Consider the following 20,003-nt stretch of genomic DNA (forward strand, 5'->3'; position numbering starts at 1 on the left):
TATTTGAATGTTATTTTCACGCTTTGTGCTTAAAAGAAAATTAAACTCCCAATTTGTAAAAAAAAAACAAAAAAAAAAAAACAGTTTCAAACTACCTTATTATGGTCACTCACAAAACATGCTCTGTGCCTTTATGAATAATGTAGCAGACAGTGTGCAGCACAATGTTCAGACACTATGGATTCTGCACAGAGCATCAGCACGCGCTGCTGCACGAGGCCTGTAGTTTAATCAGAGCATCAACCCCCATCCTACTGCTATTATACCCTCACTAGTGTCGGCGAAACATACCACTGTGTCATCGTGGCGATAACAACGTGCCATTAATAACATGTAATCAAACAGTCGGGTCCTCTTCGGTATCAACACGGTGGAGGATTCTGCCCGCTGCTCCCCACGTGAACGCGCCTCGAGCCTCGGTGCGCACGAGCAGCGCTGTTTGTTTGTGTTGAGAGATTGGTGGAAATGGCGGAGAGCAGAGACCAAAGCGATAACTTGGGTTTGCATTTGCGAGTGCGCCGTCATTGAAACACTGAAACCACCCACAAGTGATTATTGGAGTTACTTACGGTTTGCAACTGCCGATGGGATACAAGTCAGACTCGGCGAGAGGAGATTTTCGAAACAAGGTTTGGATTTTAGCAAGCTGGTTAGCTGGCTAAGCTAACCGTGCTGGCAGCCTGGCGTTAGCTAGCTTCAAGTCGTGTGTGATTCTAACTACGCAGGCTTGTTTGTCAACATAAGCTGACGTTAAATTGCTAGCAAGCCAGCTAGCACACAACTTTTACCCGCTTCCCAAGCTAACTTACTTGGGTTTAAAGCATGTTCGTGTTATCTGACTGCAAAATTATCTCTCAAAGTAAGAGTGGATAAAAAGTCAGACATCTGACTGCTCTTGTCGCGAGTAAGTTAAGCTGGTTAGCTAAGTTAGCTAACTGGCTTGTTTTACGCGCTGTCCAAGCTGCCGTTTGCATGGGAATTAATCATCCAGCGTGACATCTCACAGCAAGACGACGTTGGCTGGAGCTTTATTTACAAGTTAAACGGAGGACAAACAGAGGTAAGCAAATCGAGCAACACCGCCTCAAAATGCATGACAACATGTCAAATGATGGTCAAACTGCAGCGGAGCATATGCTCGGGGCCTCCAAACACGCCTGACTCATTGTTGATTTTTCCACATAACGTTGCTACAATTCACCGACACCATCTTCTCTGACTGCATACATAACGCGAGTGCGGTGGTGCTCGCTGGGACATTTTGCTCCTTCGCCACCTGCAAAGAAAGACACCAGGCTGTTCTTATGTAAGATATAGTTTAATCGGCCTCCAGGTGTCGCTGTGATTTGTTTGATTTACCCGCTAACTTAACGCGAAAAACTTAAAGGACAGTTTGACCTCCTGGCTGAAAAAGCCTCCGGTCATTTTAGGATAGCCTGCCCACAGAGATCTCAAGCACCGTGGTCAAAGATGCTACAAACCGGATCGATAACACGCATGGAATAGCGGAGATATAAGCCTCCGATTAGCTTTAATGTAGTGGAGACAAATTCACCTTAATTGACCCCGTTTTCCAGTGATAGTCATTGTGGTTCTGGTGCCGCTTTGGAGCAGCGTGTCCCTTTGTGCTAAACATAACATTTGTTTTTGATATTTCTGACCGCAAAAGCGCTAAATATCCACTATTAAACAGGGTATGACCTGGGCAATGAATGGAAACGACTTCCTAGAAAGTCCATAAGAACAAATCAGTACCACATCAATCTGTTTTAGGAGCAGACGCCTGCATATTGTCCTCTGAGACTCAGCTTTGATTTATAAAACAATGTAAATGCTTGTGATAGCTTCATATTTGAAACCTTATGATTTTTGATCATATTAAGATGCTTTTCAAGCAAACAGGGACTACTTCATAAGGTAAAGTTAGTTAATAGTAATAATAAGTAGTAAGTTAATTGATGTTATCGGGTCGTGTATTTTGCAGCCACAACCCTTGTTTAACAAATCAAATCTGACGTGTTTTGTTAATTGAGGTAATGCTAAAACTGTAATCTTATAGCAGTAGCTCTAAAAGATGTGATATTACTTGAAAAACATGCTTTAAAGACCCCCCACCCCCCCCCCCCCCAATTTAGGACATGTTTTTAACAAACTAAGATGACTGCATGGGGTAAAGTTGGGTTACTTCTTCAGGGCAAAACTCACCGAAAATAGCATTATTCTATTGACATCCACTCATGCCATCCTTTTCAATGACTAACCATCATTTACAAAATAAGTGTGACAAATCTAAGCTTGATTCAGTGCAACATTTTCATGGTTTTATAGGCAAATTTGTATTGCAGTAGACTGGCTATTGTAAAGAACATTTGATTTATGGCTTAAATATGGTTTAAAGATGATTTTTGAGAAGCAGAATTCTGCAAGGGGGAAGTAAAGCCATTCATTGCATGATAAAGTAGGGCTGGGCAATTAATCGAAAATTCGACTTCAGTTGTAATTTTCAAATCACAAAAGGTGCAATATTTCTTTGACCTGAAATTTGTGTCAAAATACCAGTTTAAAACTTTTTTTGCAGCAGAGATTTTATGCATGACATATGCAATCATGCAGGTGCCATTTTTTTAGAATAATCTACAAGAAAACCCTACATTCATTTTTATACTTTTTTTGTTATTAAATATTAACCTTGCAAAGCAGATGGATTCACCCGTTTCTGTGTTTCTTTCTGGCAATCCCATCTTGCAAAGCTCCCATCTGGACTGTTTGAGCCCGGTTAGAAAGTGGCAGGACCAATCAGCGTCAAGGGGCAGTACTTTGGGGCGCGGCAGAGTCGTGACGTATGCAACCAGCGAGAAGAGGTCGGTGCAGTTATGGCAGAAGAGATTAGCATGGATGCTGCTTAAGTGCCAGTTTTATCAGAACTTGACGACATTTCTTCATTAAAAGAAGAACAAAGAACAGCAGTGGGTTTTTTTCTTTTCAAAAATGACAAAAGTCATGTACTGACATGTCTACAGTTGCCATGGTTTGCATTATGCAGTTCTCTCTGGAGCTTCCTTCTCTGTTAGGGGCTACGATGTCACGTGTTTTGTTGCTCTGAATGGCCTATAAAGATGTGACAGTGTTCATCCAATCACCCTCCCAGTATTTTTACAAAGGCTCAGCCCTTTCCCAAATGCCAGCTATGGAAGGTTTTCCAGATGGATGTGTAAAACAAATCCATCTGGCATGTCAGGTTAATTATATATAAGAATAACAAAAATCCTTAACTGCAATAATTCATATCCAATTAGCAATACAAGTCAAAATCATCAAAATTAGACACTTAAATAATTGTTCCGCCTTTGTTTAGGAATAAAGTTAAGGGATAATCACATTTCATAATTTAATTGCAAAATTGGGGTAAAAAATTGCAATTAAATTATTTTCCAGAATTATTTTGCCCTATGATAAACACTGTACAGCATCCATTTACTGTCATCTAGTCATGTTTTTTCAGTGACAAGCCTTGTTTCAAAAATAAATCTGACCTATTTCATTCATTAAGTTTAACGTTAACATTTTCAAGCCCATGCTTTAGGAGGACTACTAGAATATAATATCACTGATTGGCATCCACACGTCAACCTTTGCAGTTATTGGCCTTCATTTACAGAACAAATATTACAAACTCATTCATTTTGAAGTGCAGCATTTTAAGGATAATACAACTGACATGACAAGGAATCAACATCAACATGTGTTATGGGCGGATGCTTTCTCAATTTTTGAAACTTTGATTGATTCATAAGATAGTGTAAACGTTTTTTTTTAAACTGCATATTAAACAAAGACTTACTATAAGATGAGTTTGATCAAATTAGAAGGTCTTGAAGGAAACTGAGACTGCTTTATAAGGCAAAGTTAGATTATTCTTCCACTGCAGATTGTTCTTTCCCACTGCAGATAGACTACTAAATGCCCCTTATGTTAAATACTTCAGATCATCTTTTATATCAATATTTGTTTTAGGTCTTGTGTATTTTTTAGTTTACATATTTCTCTCTGTCATTGTGGTTTTATCAAGGCTTTTTATGTACAGTCTGCTCTGAACCAACTGCTCCTAGAGGGATTTTTGAAAGTTGTTTGAATTGAATTTGAATTGGACAGAATTCAGAACATTAAGCATTAATCACAATTCTAATAGTTACAGCATTAGCATTAATGGTGTGAAGGACATTTGATATATGTATATTAGTTTAAAATCGTACTTTAAAGGAACTTTCCCACAAATTAAGATGCATTTTTAACACAGAGATCTCTGCGTAGGAGAAGAGAAATTCATCTTCTTCAAGGCAAAGCTCAGAAAATAGCATTCTTTTATTGTCATCCACACATACCATTCTTTACAGTGTCTTGCCTTCAGTTACAAAATAGCTATGACAAATCTAAGCAGTCTTTTTAGAATGATATAACTGCAGTTTCATTGTAGAAGTTTGGCTGTTGTGAAGGAGATTTGATAAATGGCATCATTATTGAAACATGCTTTAAAGAAATATTTTCCAAATGAAGACACATTTTAAATGAATTGAGATAGCTTTATGAAAGTAAAGGGATTTTCTTCAAGGCTAAATGCACACTGTTTAGTATAGATAAATGGTCTTTCAAACATGCAGTTCTTTCCATTCACCAGCCTTGTTTACCAAAACAAATCTGACCTGTTTTTTATGCTTCATTTCAAAATTTCTAAATATGAAACATTTGCAGTGCAGTGTATTAGTTATGAAGGAAATTTAGTTAATGCTTTAGTTTAAAAACATGTTTTAAAGATGATTTTTAACAAATTGAGAATGTTGCATGAGAGAAGGTAAAGTCAACTTCTTTAAGGCAAAATAAACACTGTGTAGTATTCACTAATGGACATCCAGTCCTGCTATTTTTAAAGTGGTTTACCTTTGTAAAAAAAACAAGTCTGACTAATTCATGCATCATTATTTAAAAAAATGAATTCACAACATTAGCACTGCATAGAATTGGATGTGAAGGTATTTAATGTATGCCTTATGTTTAAACACATTTTAAAGAGGATTTTTACCCCTAATTTACTGACTTTTTATATGTGAAGTAATTTCCTTTAGGGCTAAATTTACACAGTGTAGTATAAATTGATATTCATTCAAACATGACGCTCTTTGCATTGACTAGCCATGTTTACCAAAACAGATCTGACCTATTTAATGCTTCAGTGCAAAACCTTTCAAAATTAGACCACATACACTGCTGTTGATTAGTTTTGAAGAACATTTAGGCCCAGTATATGCCTTCGTTTCAAAACGTGTTTTAAAGATGTTTTTCCCCAAATCAAGGCACATTTTAAACAAATGGTGATTACTGCACAGAGAAATTAAAGTCATTTTCTTCAGGTAAAATTCAAACCAAGAACTCATTGATTGTCACATAAATGTGCCTTTTTCACGGTGACTAGCCTTCATTTACTTAATTTGACAAATAGATGCATTATTTTGTCCAGGAAATTAGAATTGATGAGTACAAGGATTGCAGAGATTTGAATGTGAAGGATGTTTACTGTATGCCTTGGATTTTAAGAACAGGCTTTCATGAGAGTTTTACCCAAATTAAGACATTATTTGATGAACTGAAATTTCTTTGTGGAAGACAAGTTATTGTCTTTAAGGCAAAATATACTCTGTATAGCATTCGCTGATTGTCATCCAAACATGCCATTCCTTGTACTGGCAAACCTTTATTGACAACAATCTGACAAGTTTATACATCACTGTGTATGAAAAAATAACTACATATGTAACAGCACTGCAAATAATTGGATATGAATGGCATTAGATATGTCTTATTTTTTACAAACATGCTATAGGGATATTTTCCCAAATCAATACAGACTTTAGAAATGCTGATATGAGAAAAAGTAAGGTCTTTTATTTAAAAGAAAAATGCAAACCATATTGTATTTTATTGTTATCCAAACAGTTCTTTGCACTGAATAACCTTGTGTATCTGACCTATTTTATACATAGTGAAGAGTAAAAGATTTAGATATAAAACGACTAAAACTGCAGTAGAGACATTTGATTTATTTCTTAGTTTAAGAAATGTTTTAGAGATAAATTCCCCCAAACTGAGCAGCATTTTAAACAAACCAAGATTGCTGCATGAGACTAAACAAATAAAGTAATTTATATAAAGAATAAATGCACACACAATTAAGCATTTATGTATCTTAATCCAACCTTGTTATTGATGGCACAGACTAGCCTTATTGTTCAAAACAAATCTGACCTATTTTATGAATTTTGTGCACAAAATTCAAATTTAATTTTTTTAAGCATTGGAGTAGATTGATAAGAAAAGACTCAATTTTACGCTTATGTTTTCAAAAGCATGCTTTGAAGATGATTTTACCCCCAAATTTAGTCAAATTTTTAAATTAACTGACATTGTTACATGAGAGAAAGTAATGTTATTTTCTCCAAGGCAAAATCTTTCTTTATTTTATTGATTGCCATGTAAACATTACAGTCATAGTGATGGCTTGCCTTCATTTTTTTAAATACGTCTGACTTGTTTAATGTAGTTTTTTTTTGGTGCAAATTTCAAATACAGCTACGTTCAAGGATTAATAAACCTCAAGAAGTGGCTGATCTGCATGCATCCTGGAATCTCCAAAATTCCTCAAGGATATCAGTGAACCACTATTTACACCCATATACATATGGTGTAGCTGAAAAATGTGGTCAGGGTTTTAGTTACTTTTTTAAACACTCTACTTCCTTTTTCAGCTAAATCTGCATTTTAAATGCGTTTAACCAGCTAGTCCAAAGAGGTGAAAATGCTCTAAAACCGGTCATATTCATTACAGGGTCACTGTGTCAGTGGGCATGGTGTGAAGCTCATAGGTTGAGTAGAGTATGGTTAAAGTTAGCAGTTAGCGCCACCTGCCTTTGAAGTACATACAACTTTGTTTCCATTTTGTAGTTCAAAAAAACTGTCAAACCATGTGGGATTGGGCGCTTTTCGTTTTTTTAATACTGTCGTACCGTCCTAAAATTTTTACCGGGGTGTACAGTATTTCTACCAGGCGTTCAAAACCACATGTGGTCGTGTACGTGCAAGCACAGTGAGAAGATCGGTGCCTCCTCCGGCTTCATTAAATCCTTTATCAAAATGCTTCAAGTTGTGAAATAAACAGCGTTCATGAGGCAAGGTGTACAGGCGTGCAGGAACTGATTTGTAGTTGAAGAATTGTTACCAGACTTATTAAGGAAACTGAGCTACAACTGAAATTGCTCCCTGCTAAGGAACAAACGTTCACTCTTTTCTTTGCTCTTCCCTCCCCTCATGCCTGATTTAATATGAGGAATGATAATCAACTGTTATCTTTTAGAATCGGGGAATATGAAGTAATGTTTAGTGTGCTTTTAAACAGATGAAGATAAGCCCTCATTATTTATTACCATGTTGTGCTTCAATGGCTAGCTCCCTCCAGCCATGGTTTCACCTCACAAGAAGCGTATAAAGATGTTACAGACTACTTAAGCCACCAAAAAAAAAAAAAAACAAGCAAAGATGAGTTTGAACATTTTTTAAAACCTTTGATGGTTTTAATTGTACCTAGCATTGCTGCTGAAGGACGCAGTGCATATGCCAATTGATCAATCATTTCTTATCACTGATCTACACCTAGAAAGAAGAATTAAAATTATTTAAAACTCATCTTATCTTGGACCACATTACAGCATCTGTTGCATGTTGAATTGTTAGGCTTTTAACAGTTTGACTAGAGAAGACCATACAGCAGTACCGTGCCGTGCCTTGCCCTGCCATGCTGTGTCGTGCCGTAAATGTAAAGGTACACTTTCGTCGTTTGCCAAAGTAGCCTTACATCATTAGGAGGAGTTCCTTAATTGGTTTAAAAGCATCTTCACACACAGGCAGTGGTGCTGCTGGTTGAAATGGACACATAGTATCAAGGCATTTGTTTTAAAAGTGCACTCATTATGCAGCACTATCTTCATGAAAATAATTTAAGCAAATCCTTGTCTATTTTTGATACCCTGGGATAAGGTATTACCCTAGCACCACCCATTCCTATATGCAAGTGTGCTGGGGCATGGGATGATGTTACTAATGTGAAAGAGGGTGGAGGGGATGAGGAACAATCACACCAGGGCTCTTTACAAAACAGTCTTACCTAATGTGGAGGCGTCCTACAAAAGCAACAAACATCCTCGAGGATTTTGTCCCCTAGATGCTGCAGATTTGGATAATATTCACATATTACTGTGATTAAGCTCACATAGGAGGATTGGAAAAGAGAAAACAATGTTTTTGTTGTAAAAGTAGGCCTCATGGTGCCACTTATGAGTAACAGAAATCCCTTTATCATATTAAACACTTGATTTTACCCAATAAGTTGTTTAGATTGTTAATTCAATTCCTCAAATTCAATTGACTTCTTTGTGTTTGCTGAGCTCGATGACAGCAGGCAGCCTGTCTGTTTGTGTAGCATTGGAGTAATGCAGACTTTGCCATGTTTGAAAGTAAAAACATTGTAGCTGGGCCTCTCTGGGGTAAGATGTGGCCCAGATAAGACTCAGGATATAGAGTTCACTGTAGGCCTCTATTATTCAGTTCAAAGTTTGAGACTCCGCTGCCACAGTGGTAGCTCAGTGACCGCCCGAGGACACGGTAACTGTAAACAACACAACAAAAAAAACACTGTGGTAAGAGAGTTCACATAGGAAAAACCTTTATTTTTACACTTTTTTCCTACTTATAGTCTGTCATATTAAAGTCTGATGTCTTTTCCATGAAGGACGCTCTTTCTTGTCCTCTTAAATGGGACTGTGATGGGCTGAAGAAATGAATACCCTTAACCTGATCTTGTCAAAGTGGTGACTCACTTAAGCCCTGTAGTTTCACCTCTATTTAACAGAGTTTGTGCATTCGATGGATGTGGAGGCAGATGGAGAAAAAAAACGTAATATTGTAAGTCCCCTATGATCCCATGCATTTAATATTTACTCGACTGAAAGCAATGGCCTTTCCTATATCAACTCTACATACAGGCTATTAAACCCACCTACGGATGAGCCACATTCGTGGCAAATTGTTGGGAGTGGGAGCCCTCCTCCTAGCTAAGCTCTGTGTCTGTATGGAGAATGAGCAGCCATTTTAACACTCAGCAGCACTACTGCAGCCTGCCTGACACTGTCACAGCATTCTTCTGCTGGAGCTGTAGTATGTGAGCATGCTGGGGAGGTTTGAACCTTTCGAGGACACCTGCAAACAGGGCCACAACACCCAGCAAAATCTGATGAATGTGTGTGCAATAGTGGACGGATCTCACCTGCCACGCTGGTTAGCAACTTTTTGGATGACAGCACTTTGATGTCATCAATAAAAAGGGAAATCTTGTACCTCAGGGAGTATTCTGGTAAAATGAAAGGTTGAATAAACTCCCCAGTTGTTTTAGCTTGTTTCAGGGTGTTTATATAGCCACATAAAGTTGAATGTTAATGCTATTTATAAATTTAAGTTGCCCTACTTCAGTTCTAAACTCGATTAAATCGGCATCTAGTGCTTTAGTTTTACTTTAATTTTCAACATTTTAGCATTTCTGTCCTCATATTTCTTAATCACATCATGCTAAATCCTTTTCTTTCTATGTTTAATGCCAACCTCTTAAGCAATATGATTTATGCAAGCCTGCAATGCAAGTTTTATCCACTGTTGCCTTTTCTGCATTGTCTTCACGGACTAACGTTTTCCCACACAAGGACTACACTCTACTCAGCTCTCGTCACAAGATATTAGTTCTAGGGTTGTCATAATAGCAGAATCTTAAACTTTGATTAGGTACTAGTAAAAATCTAACAGCATCGGTGCATGTTGTGTGCCAGGGCAATATAGTCCTAGTTACCCATTAATCAGAAATTCCTTTTTTTCAATAGTCAAAAACAAAGTCCGATACACTACCTGAACTGCACAAACAAAAAAATATGTAAATATGTAAGTTGATGCCTGATAAATTGGTGTAATATAGACAGTGTATTTACATGCATTTTAAAATAAAGCGACAGTTATAGCTTTAATAGGAAATTTAACGGGACAGTCTTTGTCCCAGTATAAGTGCACAGTAAGAAAATAGATCCGTGGAGCATGTCCAACTGGCGAAATGCCCCTTTTCAGCTTGTAACTATGGGCCTTCTTGTGTATAGGCTCTACACTTAACTATTTATTCTAAAGGTATTTTTTGTGGTCTTTTATGCCTTTTATTAATAGAGGAGGACAGTGGATGGAATCAGAAACATTTATGAGAGAGTGGGGGAGAAACATGATAGAAAGGAGCCACAGGTCAGACTTGAACCTGGACCCATGGTGTTCATGGGGCACAGCCAAACTGCTAGGACATCTTACCATCCCCTACACTTTACTTTTGGCACAGATGCAATGCATGCTCTCCCTCCAGCTTCTATGTATCCAAAGGGAGATACCAACATGACTCCAGCTGTGCTACACATTTTTGCTCATTGACTTCAAAGACTGTTGTGGAGACAGTGGAGCATGTGCAGAACACCTCATCTAGCTTGGGTCAGATTAAGGTGTTTAACTTAGGCATGTCATATCATTAAAGGTTTAATTGCGACAAATCTCCCTTTTGACACATTTTGAAATTCCGCTATTTTTTAAAATTTTGACTTTTTCACCTCCAGTTTGGATATGGACCTGCTTTTGTTATACAGAAAAAAAGAAATTCAGGTATCTCAGTAATTATTATGTTAATCATTGCAAGAGGAACTTGTTATGGATTGAAAAGGAAAATAAGGGAATAGTGAAAGGTAAATGTTTGAAAATACAAGATGTAATTTACTCCTGACTCATCCTCTGAGCTGTCGGAGAGTTTCTGTGAGTCTACATAGCTTACACAGCTACTCTGTGCGCTTAGCTTTAGCTAATTTAGCTACCTTGCTACTTTACCTAGCTCTGTTATCTATAGCTAGGTTAGCTTTAGCAAAGGTAGGTAAAGCTAACTCAGCTACTTTGATAACATAGATATGTAGCTCAGCTTTAGCTCTGTTAGCTACATAGCTTGATTATTTACTTAGCTTACACAGCTAAGGGAGCTATGTAAGCTTCGCTTGCTGTTGGAATGTTTTCATGGAGGATGTGCTTTTTTTCCTGTAAAGGTTTTGTAATCAGGTTTACCCTTACCCTAAACGGAGGTTTTATCTGATTTTATTTAGAAATTTTTAGCGTGTATTTCTATCCTGAGCTGTATGGCATCTTAGATGAATGGTCTGTGGGAGTGGCCGTCTGCAGCCAGCCTGTCTTGAAGACTGCATGTCACTCCACTGTTCATCTCTGCACACTGACTTCCAGGTGCAGCTCGCATCAAATTTAAAACTGTAATCACAGCCAACAAAGCAGGAACTAAAACTGCTTCTGTTTAACTGCAATCCCCTATCCAGGTCTACACTCCTTCTCGCCCACTACGCTTGGCCGGTGATGGGCTCCTGGTACTTCTGTCACATCAGGCCCCTAACTCACCAGCTCAGCTCTTCTCCGCTTGTTGTCCCTCGATGGTGGATTGAATCACCCAGCTCCATTCTCTGATCTGAGTCCCTTTCTACTTTCAAGAGAAAGCTAAAGACCAAGCTCTTTAGAGAACACTGTGCACTTAGCTAGACTCTTCTCTGTTGTCCCCAGTGGTAGTCCGCCAACCACACTGTCGCACTGGCTCGCACTGTCCCGCTCTACTTCTCGAAGTTTTGTGCCCAGCACTTGGTACCTTGGTGAAATATTTGTAGGTGACGTCTATGTAACTGACGATGATGATGAGAGGTATCATGTTGACGAGATGTTGATTCATTGCTGATTTTTTAAATACTAACAAATCATCTACAAACCATGTGCATTGCTCTAGCAATTCATAACAACAGCACCTGCTTTTGTGTAGCCCCTTGTGTCTCTTACCGGTGTTTCCTCCCGTCTAGGTCTTTGCTTGTGTTATACTTGCTCTCAGATGTACGTTGATTTGGACAAAGAGTCTGCTAAATGAACACGAACATTTTAATATCTGTCAGGTAATTTTGTTTTAATGTTTTAATGATAATGTAACAGCAATAACCACTGACACTTTGAGCTGAAAGTCACAAGTTAACTTGGCCACTCGTTTTCCCCTGTGTATTTACACTTTTGTTATCAGGTGACAAAAACGCTACAAATAGGCTATAAAGCATGAAGCTTTTTAAAGTGAAATATAATTTACAGCTCCTTAGTGCACAACAGACTAGCAAATTATTGCCTCTTCATAGGAAATTGTTAGTTTTGTTGGGCAGGAATCAGTTTGAACCAGAAATTGATTTTTTACCCCCTGAATTGGAACCAAAATAAGAAATGAGATTTAAAAATTCACATCTCTAGTAGCCAGCGTAAGATTTGCCTAAGAGGAAACCTGATCATGTAAACTTGGAACTGCTTGTTGTTACATAAGCTACTCTATGTAATGGAGACACCACCTCTAAATACTCTCATATATAAGCATGTCAGTAATGACTTTGTTTATTTATAGGTTGTTTGCAATCAAGTGACCCCGAATGTCCGCCGTGGGTCAAGAAGTGGGGGACTGCGAAATGGATCTCTACTCTGCAGTTATCAAAATTTCTACATATATTCACTGTGACCCGAAACTTAAAATGTCTTACCACAGATAAAAAGATTTACCTGGCATAGAGGTGATTAATATCACAAATACTTATTCTGGCAAAGCCCCTAGCGTCTAGTGTAGGGCTGTTCAGGTAGTTTTGAATGGGGGCCAGTTCCTGAAAAAGGATCCATATGAAGGGCTTGAGAGATATTTCATTGCATACAGTATTTAGAATAATTTTTGTAGCTTCATTCAAACAATCTCCTCAATTGTTTCAAGCATACAGGCCTTGACATGCCGTTTTTGCAGTTGTAATTTCTTTTTCTTTCTACCTGAAATCAATGCCATGTGTAGTGATGCTGATTTAGCTCTCTCTTGTTCTCTACACGCCTGAAAACGGGTGCCATGTCTTTGCTCTCAGCTTCAGGTCAGCCCAAAAGTCTCAGGAGCAAAAAACAGACATAAGTGGTGTCAAAGTTAGCGTGCTCTGTCTTTAAATGTCTCTTCAAGTTGTAATTCTTTCACACCAATGTGGACTCATGGCAGAGAAAGCACACAAAACTTAAAAAAACAAACACAAACTTCTCCATGCATTTACTGTTGAACTCTATTCTCTGTATCTGAAAGTAGAAGAGACAGTTTTTCTGGCTATTTGAAAAACCTTGCATGGATCATCTTTATGCACAAATGTTCTACTTAAAGGTCAACTAAAATGGCCCTGGGGGCCTGATCTGGACCCAGAGCCCCCAACTGAATAGTGTGGGTCTATTGTCTACCTAAGTTAAGGAAGACATGAGTCTTGTCTGATACTGAGCTAAGAGGCTAGCTGTGCTCCTTTAGCATGTAGAAAAATCCTCATATTGTCACAGACATGCTCTTAATTAAAACAGTGACATACTATCGACTGAATAAACCCTGGGGGGTGAGCAACTGACTAAATATGTGCCTGGGGGCCAAATCCGGCTGATGGTGCGGTTATACCCGGCCCGCCAGATCATATGATATTTTTATTATAACTGGCCCACCAGTATGAGGTCTGTGGATTTCCTCCAGTATAAAAGCGTAAACTTAATCTTGGTGATTTATAATATCCTTTTTGAGTTATAAAAAATAGAAAAAGTAAACAGTAAAAATAATTGGATAAAAAGTAAGGAACATGGGAAAGATATTCATGTTTTGTCTATATTTTCAATTTTGCTTCTCACAGTTATGACTAAAAGTTATGGTTTTGATTATTTATTTCATATTTTGACCCTTACATCTCATAACGTTGACTTTTTATCTCATATTTTTACCTTTTAGATTCATGATTTTTAATTTTAAATCCTATTTTGACCTTTTAAAGTCATGATTTTGACTTTTATCTCATGTTTTGACCTTTTCAACTCCCAACTTTAACTTTTGTTTCATTTTTTTTACCCTTTAAAACTCATGATTTTTAATTTTATTTCATATTTTAACATTTTAAACTCATGACTTTGATGTTTACCTCATATTTTGACTGTAAAAATCATGGTATTGAAATTTATCTCAATTTTGGACTTGTAAAATTCATGGTTTCAGTGTTCTATCTCATATTTTGCCTTTTAAAAATATTGTTTTGAATTTAAATGTCATGTTTTTACCTTTTAAACGTTTAAGTTTGACTTTTTATCTCAGATTTTGAGTTTATAACTGATCATGTTCACCTTTTAATTGCAAAATCATTTATCATCAGTGTCAAGATTTATCCTCATAATTAATTTCTGGTGAAAATAAGGTTGGCATTTTATGGTTGAATATCAACCCTGTTAGGCCCTCAGGTTAGACCCAAGTTCAGAATCAGGCCCCTGCTGTGATTGAGTTTGACACCCCTGTGCTTAACCATGGCAGAACTGTACTGAACCAAACCGGATTGCTTTGAGGAAATGAACCATACATGGGCGGTGTGTGACACTGCTTGTTTAGGCTTTAGACAGAGGCTTTTTAAACTCCTGCCTGCTGCTATAGTGAAATATTCTCTTAACTTTTCTCTGGGATATTTCACTACTTTCAGGACACAAAAGCAGCTTAAAAATTAAGAATTTGCTTAATTTCACACTTTAAACCAGTGATGCTCAACATGTGGTTCTTTTGTGATGATTTGTGGCTCTTATATGTCTCAATTTGAAATAATATGTCCCCCAAAAAACCATAAAATAAGGAACTTTGATCTCAGAAATTAATCAAATTGATTGGTTGTTTCCCAGACTTATACAGAAGGTTTTAATTGTCAAACTTAATTTTCCCATTCATTCCATTTTTCCACATTACCCCATTTTTGCCCTTTTTCACAATTTTTTGCCACTTTTCACCCAATTAGGTTACCTTTTGTTTTGCCCTTTTTGCCACTCTTGACTGCTTTTTGCCCATTTTAGTCACTTTTCTCTCTTTTTATTGCCACTTTTGGTACATTTTTGCCACCTTTAACTTATTTTTATTGCTACTTCAAGCTGTTTTTGCCACTTTTCATCACTTCGATTGTGGCTCTTGCAAAAGTATTTTTTAACAATTCGGCTCTTTGGGTGAGCTGGGTTGAGTAACACTGCTTTAAATGCTTGGCATAGTAGTTAACAGCTTAAACATGGCCTTTTTGGTTGTGTTTCTACACGCAAAAAAATCACTACTTGCCCCCAAGAGGAATTCTCTGCTTTGGCATGGCATTGTCTGCAAAGAGCCTAAAAGCTTCCATTAAAAAGATAGACTTGCATTTAGCTAACATAGATGACATGTCAACAGATTTGAAATTTACTTCATCCTGATGTAATTGTTCGGCCTTAAACTTTGCTCCTACTGGCCTCTGTACACATGTTCACTGTGTTGACCAAATTAAAGAAAAACACAGATTCTGCATGCCTTTCTTTATGTTTGTATGCTTAGAGATAAAAGTGTATCTAATCTTTGTTAGAAAGTTTTTGGGTCACAGTGCTCTGGCAGGTGAGGCAAAAAATAATCCTCACAAAGCTTGAATTTCACCAACCCGCAGCTCGTGGTTCTTTGTTTGTTTACTTTCGGGATTTGAAGGAATGCTATCTTTTTTGATGCAGCTTTGCTTTAATCCAGGTGTGATATCTACAGTAGAGGCATTGTCCAGTTAAAGGGCTGTGTTTACATTTTACTGGTTAATTAGCAGTGTCACAGTTGGGTGAAATAAAGCCCTGTTTTCCAGATGTTGTGTTTTAGATCATCGTTGATAGTATGCAGTGGGATTTAAAGGAGCTGTTCTGACTGCAGAGCTTAAACAGATTAGTTCCTGGTGTAGCCTGTACGCTGTTGTTTGTGCCTCGATTCCCTCTCTCTAAGGCAGAAACACGCACATGGATACACGCTATACTGTATTCAGCTGCTGTGAACGAGCAGAATGCAGGGGAAGAAGAGAAGAGCGCCACTGCTACGACTCCTCGCTGCCTTCCTTCTGTCAGAGCGATGGCCTACATTCTCGCCTGTAAAGAAAAAAAAGGGCCTGTGCAGCAGACTGTGAGAATTTGTGAGGGTTGGGAGGAAATGGAGGGAAGGAGGAAAGGTAAAGGCAAAGAATGAGAGAAACAGAAAGACCACGCACAGGAAGAAATTGATAGGGCAAGCGAGAAAACAGAGCAAGGAGAGCGCAGTTTGTTTGAGTGAGTCAAGCCCCAGTGGCCCAATTTTTGTGAACAAGGTCAGGCCACAATAAGAAGAGCCGCACAACAGTTGATCGCTTCCTGTGTGTACGTTGTAGGTGTTTCCAATAAAGACCTGATCATCGAATAATTCTAGGCATAGAGGAAGAAAAACAAGGCAGCTTTCCTCACTTGTTCTTTATCTTTTGCTGAACTGTGCTTTTGGACATAGAAAATTGCTCACTAGATTTAAGGAAGTTGAACAGTTGTGGGTGTCTCACCTGAGATGTGAGCAGCGTAGAATGAACACATGGTTGTGTTCACACCTTCATGAAGTGAAGCATGAAGGTCTGCAAGCTTTCAAACAAGGGGCAGTGAAGAAGTTTTCCTGTGAAAACATGCAGTCATCGCTTTAATTAGTCTTGCATATTTCTGTATTCTACACCTGAGAGGGCATAAACTTGGCATTGGATTCACTTATCACATTTATCAATGAGCTTTTACAGTAGATTATGCTAATAAGGATACAGTATAACCAATTAAAAGTTAAACTTATGCTACCACAGGCCTTTGTTTGAGCTCTTTGTGCAAATAACTGTACTCTTTCTATTTTATGTGTCAATATCTACTTCTTTATTCCTTTTCTGCCTCACCTCCTTGGGTTGTGCCCTTCCCCCCAATACATGCAGAGGTTTCAGGCATGAGAGAAGATGAGTCAAGATGTTTACCGAAATAGGACTTTGGCTTTTTAGGACTGGTACCGATTAATAGTAGTTCATGAGACCAGTAACCTATGAAATCAGTGTGCATCTATGATGACCAACAGTTTGTTCTTAAAGAGGGGGTATTATACTTTTCCAATTTTTAAAACATGAATATAAAGTCACAATGTTGGGTGTCCATACTCCATGTATGCAAATTTTCAAACCGCAAGATAAATGCATATGGCAGAAATCTTGGAATTAGCGTGTAAACTGATGAAAACGGTTCGTTTAAAATCTCTGAGATTCTCCCGAGACGAGATTACGATGGAGCGAACCGATGAGGTCATCGCAATGTTATCTCCTGACTGGTTCATGGTTCGTCCGTGCTGCTGGCAAAGCGGAACAGACCGCCCCCACAAGGTCTCTTAGCCATTTAGCCATTGAAACACAGTAATTAAACACTTACCAAACAGGTACGTCCTGCTCTATCCTTCACTGCTGCTGGTTTTCTTCCCCCTCTCTCTCCAGACTATCAGGATCAGACTCCGGGCCTAACACATACAGACATATATCAAAATTCGCCATATTTTACTCAGTCAGACTGGTTCATTTAAAGTTTTCAACTACTAGCATAACAACATTAGCCACATTGGAAGGGGCGAGGAAAGCAGGTCTGTGGAGCGGGGGTGTTAAAGAGACAGCAGCAAAAACGAAGCATTTCAGACGGAGGTTAAAATAAGGGGTTTTCAGGACGCCAGTGTGAGAAACATGAGTTTTTTGAGCTGTAAACCATGTAAAGCTACTACGTGGGTATCACAAAGATGGTGTAAAGCCTTGAAAAAGGTATAATACCCCCACTTTAAAAACAAAGTAAAACTGCATGGTCAAAATAAACAAAAGAAAAGGAAAATGAATCATTTAGCTCCAGCTTTACTAACATGAGAAATGACAGAGAAACACCAGTAGTGGAAAAGCAGGAAATCATGCCACATTCTCACTGTGTCACTGTGTGCTGTCTAGCCAATCAGACAGTAATGTGGACGGGACATTAGGTAAGATCTTGGAGAATAAGAACAGAGCTAGAGGGGAAGACACACCTTGCAGTGAAGTCAGAGTAGCGCATTATTCCCTTTATTTATTTTAGCAGCTTTCATACAATAAAATTCCAATACAGATAGATTTTTCCAATACTGATGCTAAATCGATTCCTTTTATATGGTGCTGGTGCCTAAATGGTGCCTGAATCAATGCTTTTGAGAGGAAAAAAAGTGGGTTGAAAGTCAGTGGGAGAATAAAAGCTGTCTGGGTATCATAAGATAAAATTAGATTAACTTTTATTGATCCCCCTTTGGGGGAAATTTGGTCATTACAACAGCGTAATAAGAAATATTTGACAAAAGCAGAAATAAAATGTGCCAACAATACTAAAACACAATACAACCAAAACTTGCAATAAAAATATTGATAGTATTTACATATTAACATGTGTAACCCCTTTGCTTGTGGAAGGGAAAGACCAGATAATGAATTACACTATCCTTATAAGGTGCAAGTCAAACATGGAATAAGAAAAGTAAACCAGTGTAACTTAACACAGAAATCACACAAATTCCATAACAAAATAATTATTTTCATTAGGAGGCAGGGTATCAAATGAAGTATTGATGTCTGTGTTGTAATTTGGTGCGGTAGGTTTCGGATGGTTTTGTACCTTTTCGATATTCATCCCTAAATGCAGGTAATTGGCCAAATATCAGCCTTGATAATTGACCTGGCCAAGAATTTATCGACTCCTCATCTCTACCTCAAAGCTGACTTTTTAAAGCAAGTCATTTTATTTTGCATCATCTCTCCACACTCTCATTTAATATTACATGTCCTTCCTGAATCCAAAATAAATACAAAAAGTGTTCCCTCCATTAAATTAGCTGTAGTTAATTCAAGATTAGCTAAAAGCTAGATTCAGCTTCATTTGTCTCTGTCTTTTCAGTGTGAAAGCCTGACTTTCCTACAGTCTGATTTTGTTTGGGGTAGGGGTTGGTAATATGGAAAAGATATATCATGATTTTTATGGCCAGATCATGATCTTGATTTTATCACCATTTTTTTCTTTTAATTTTTATGACAAATTTATAAGTTAATGACCAGAAAAAGCAAACTCATTCCCACTGTATTTTTTACATATGTTCAAAAGTAAAGATTTCAAGTTTTTTTCCTTTTTTCTTCAGCAAAAACCTGTTGGTCAACGCATGAAACTTTTAGGATTTTATCGTATTTAAGCACCAAACAATTACTTCCCTGCACTCTGGTCTATTTTATGGAACAATGTCTTCATTTTCTTTTCTGCACCACTTTAAAATTATGATTTATGTGTCCTCTTTTGTGTTTTTAAATCTATTTTAGAGTTCATGAGGCACATTTTAAAGCATGTGGATTATTAATATAATTCCTCCAGCTTTATCTTTGCACAGATAGCATGATCATTTGCAATTTTATAGGACAGAGTAACCTCAGCCTTTTTCTTAGACCACCAAAGTAATTAGATATAAACACAAGCCAGAATATGATTGTTTGTTAACTGGTCCACCTCAGTTAAAAAAACCTGCATAGCTTGCTGTCTGAACGTTATTTACCATGGCGTTAAAGCGCAGTTATGATAAATAAAATATGACCCGTATGATAGTCTATCACAGTTATGATTAGTACCGGTAACTGTTTCATCTCTGCTACCCCATAAGCTATGTTTCCACCCAGCACTTTGGTCCAGTTCAGTTTGATACGGAACGGAGTTATTCGTGTACATTTCTGGCACCTGACTTTCCAGGTACCAAGCGTACCTAGCCTTTCCTAAGGGTAGAGCTAGACTCACTCACTTTGGTCAGTGTTGGAAACAATCCTTGCGTCCTGTTATAGTGGTATTAATGGTTAAACTCAGGCTGTGGCTATCTTAGTTGCACCTATAATTTCTCCTGTATTCCTTGAAAAGCAATGAACAACCTTATAAAGATTGCTCTC

General features: G+C 37.8%; 1 protein-coding gene across 2 annotated transcripts in view; it reads left to right on the forward strand.

Annotated features, from left to right (window-relative positions):
- Positions 1–456: 456 nt before the first annotated feature.
- ncoa1 (nuclear receptor coactivator 1) overlaps positions 457–20,003 on the forward strand; it is a 115,380-nt gene continuing 95,833 nt past the window's right edge. For both annotated transcript variants that reach the window (XM_041806124.1, XM_041806125.1), the window contains exon 1: positions 457–1,060. The gene's annotated coding sequence lies outside the window, so the exon portion shown is untranslated. The remainder of the gene's footprint in view (positions 1,061–20,003) is intronic.

Source organism: Cheilinus undulatus, linkage group 14 (assembly GCF_018320785.1).
Source record: "Cheilinus undulatus linkage group 14, ASM1832078v1, whole genome shotgun sequence".
In the NCBI taxonomy this organism is placed as follows: domain Eukaryota; kingdom Metazoa; phylum Chordata; class Actinopteri; order Labriformes; family Labridae; genus Cheilinus; species Cheilinus undulatus.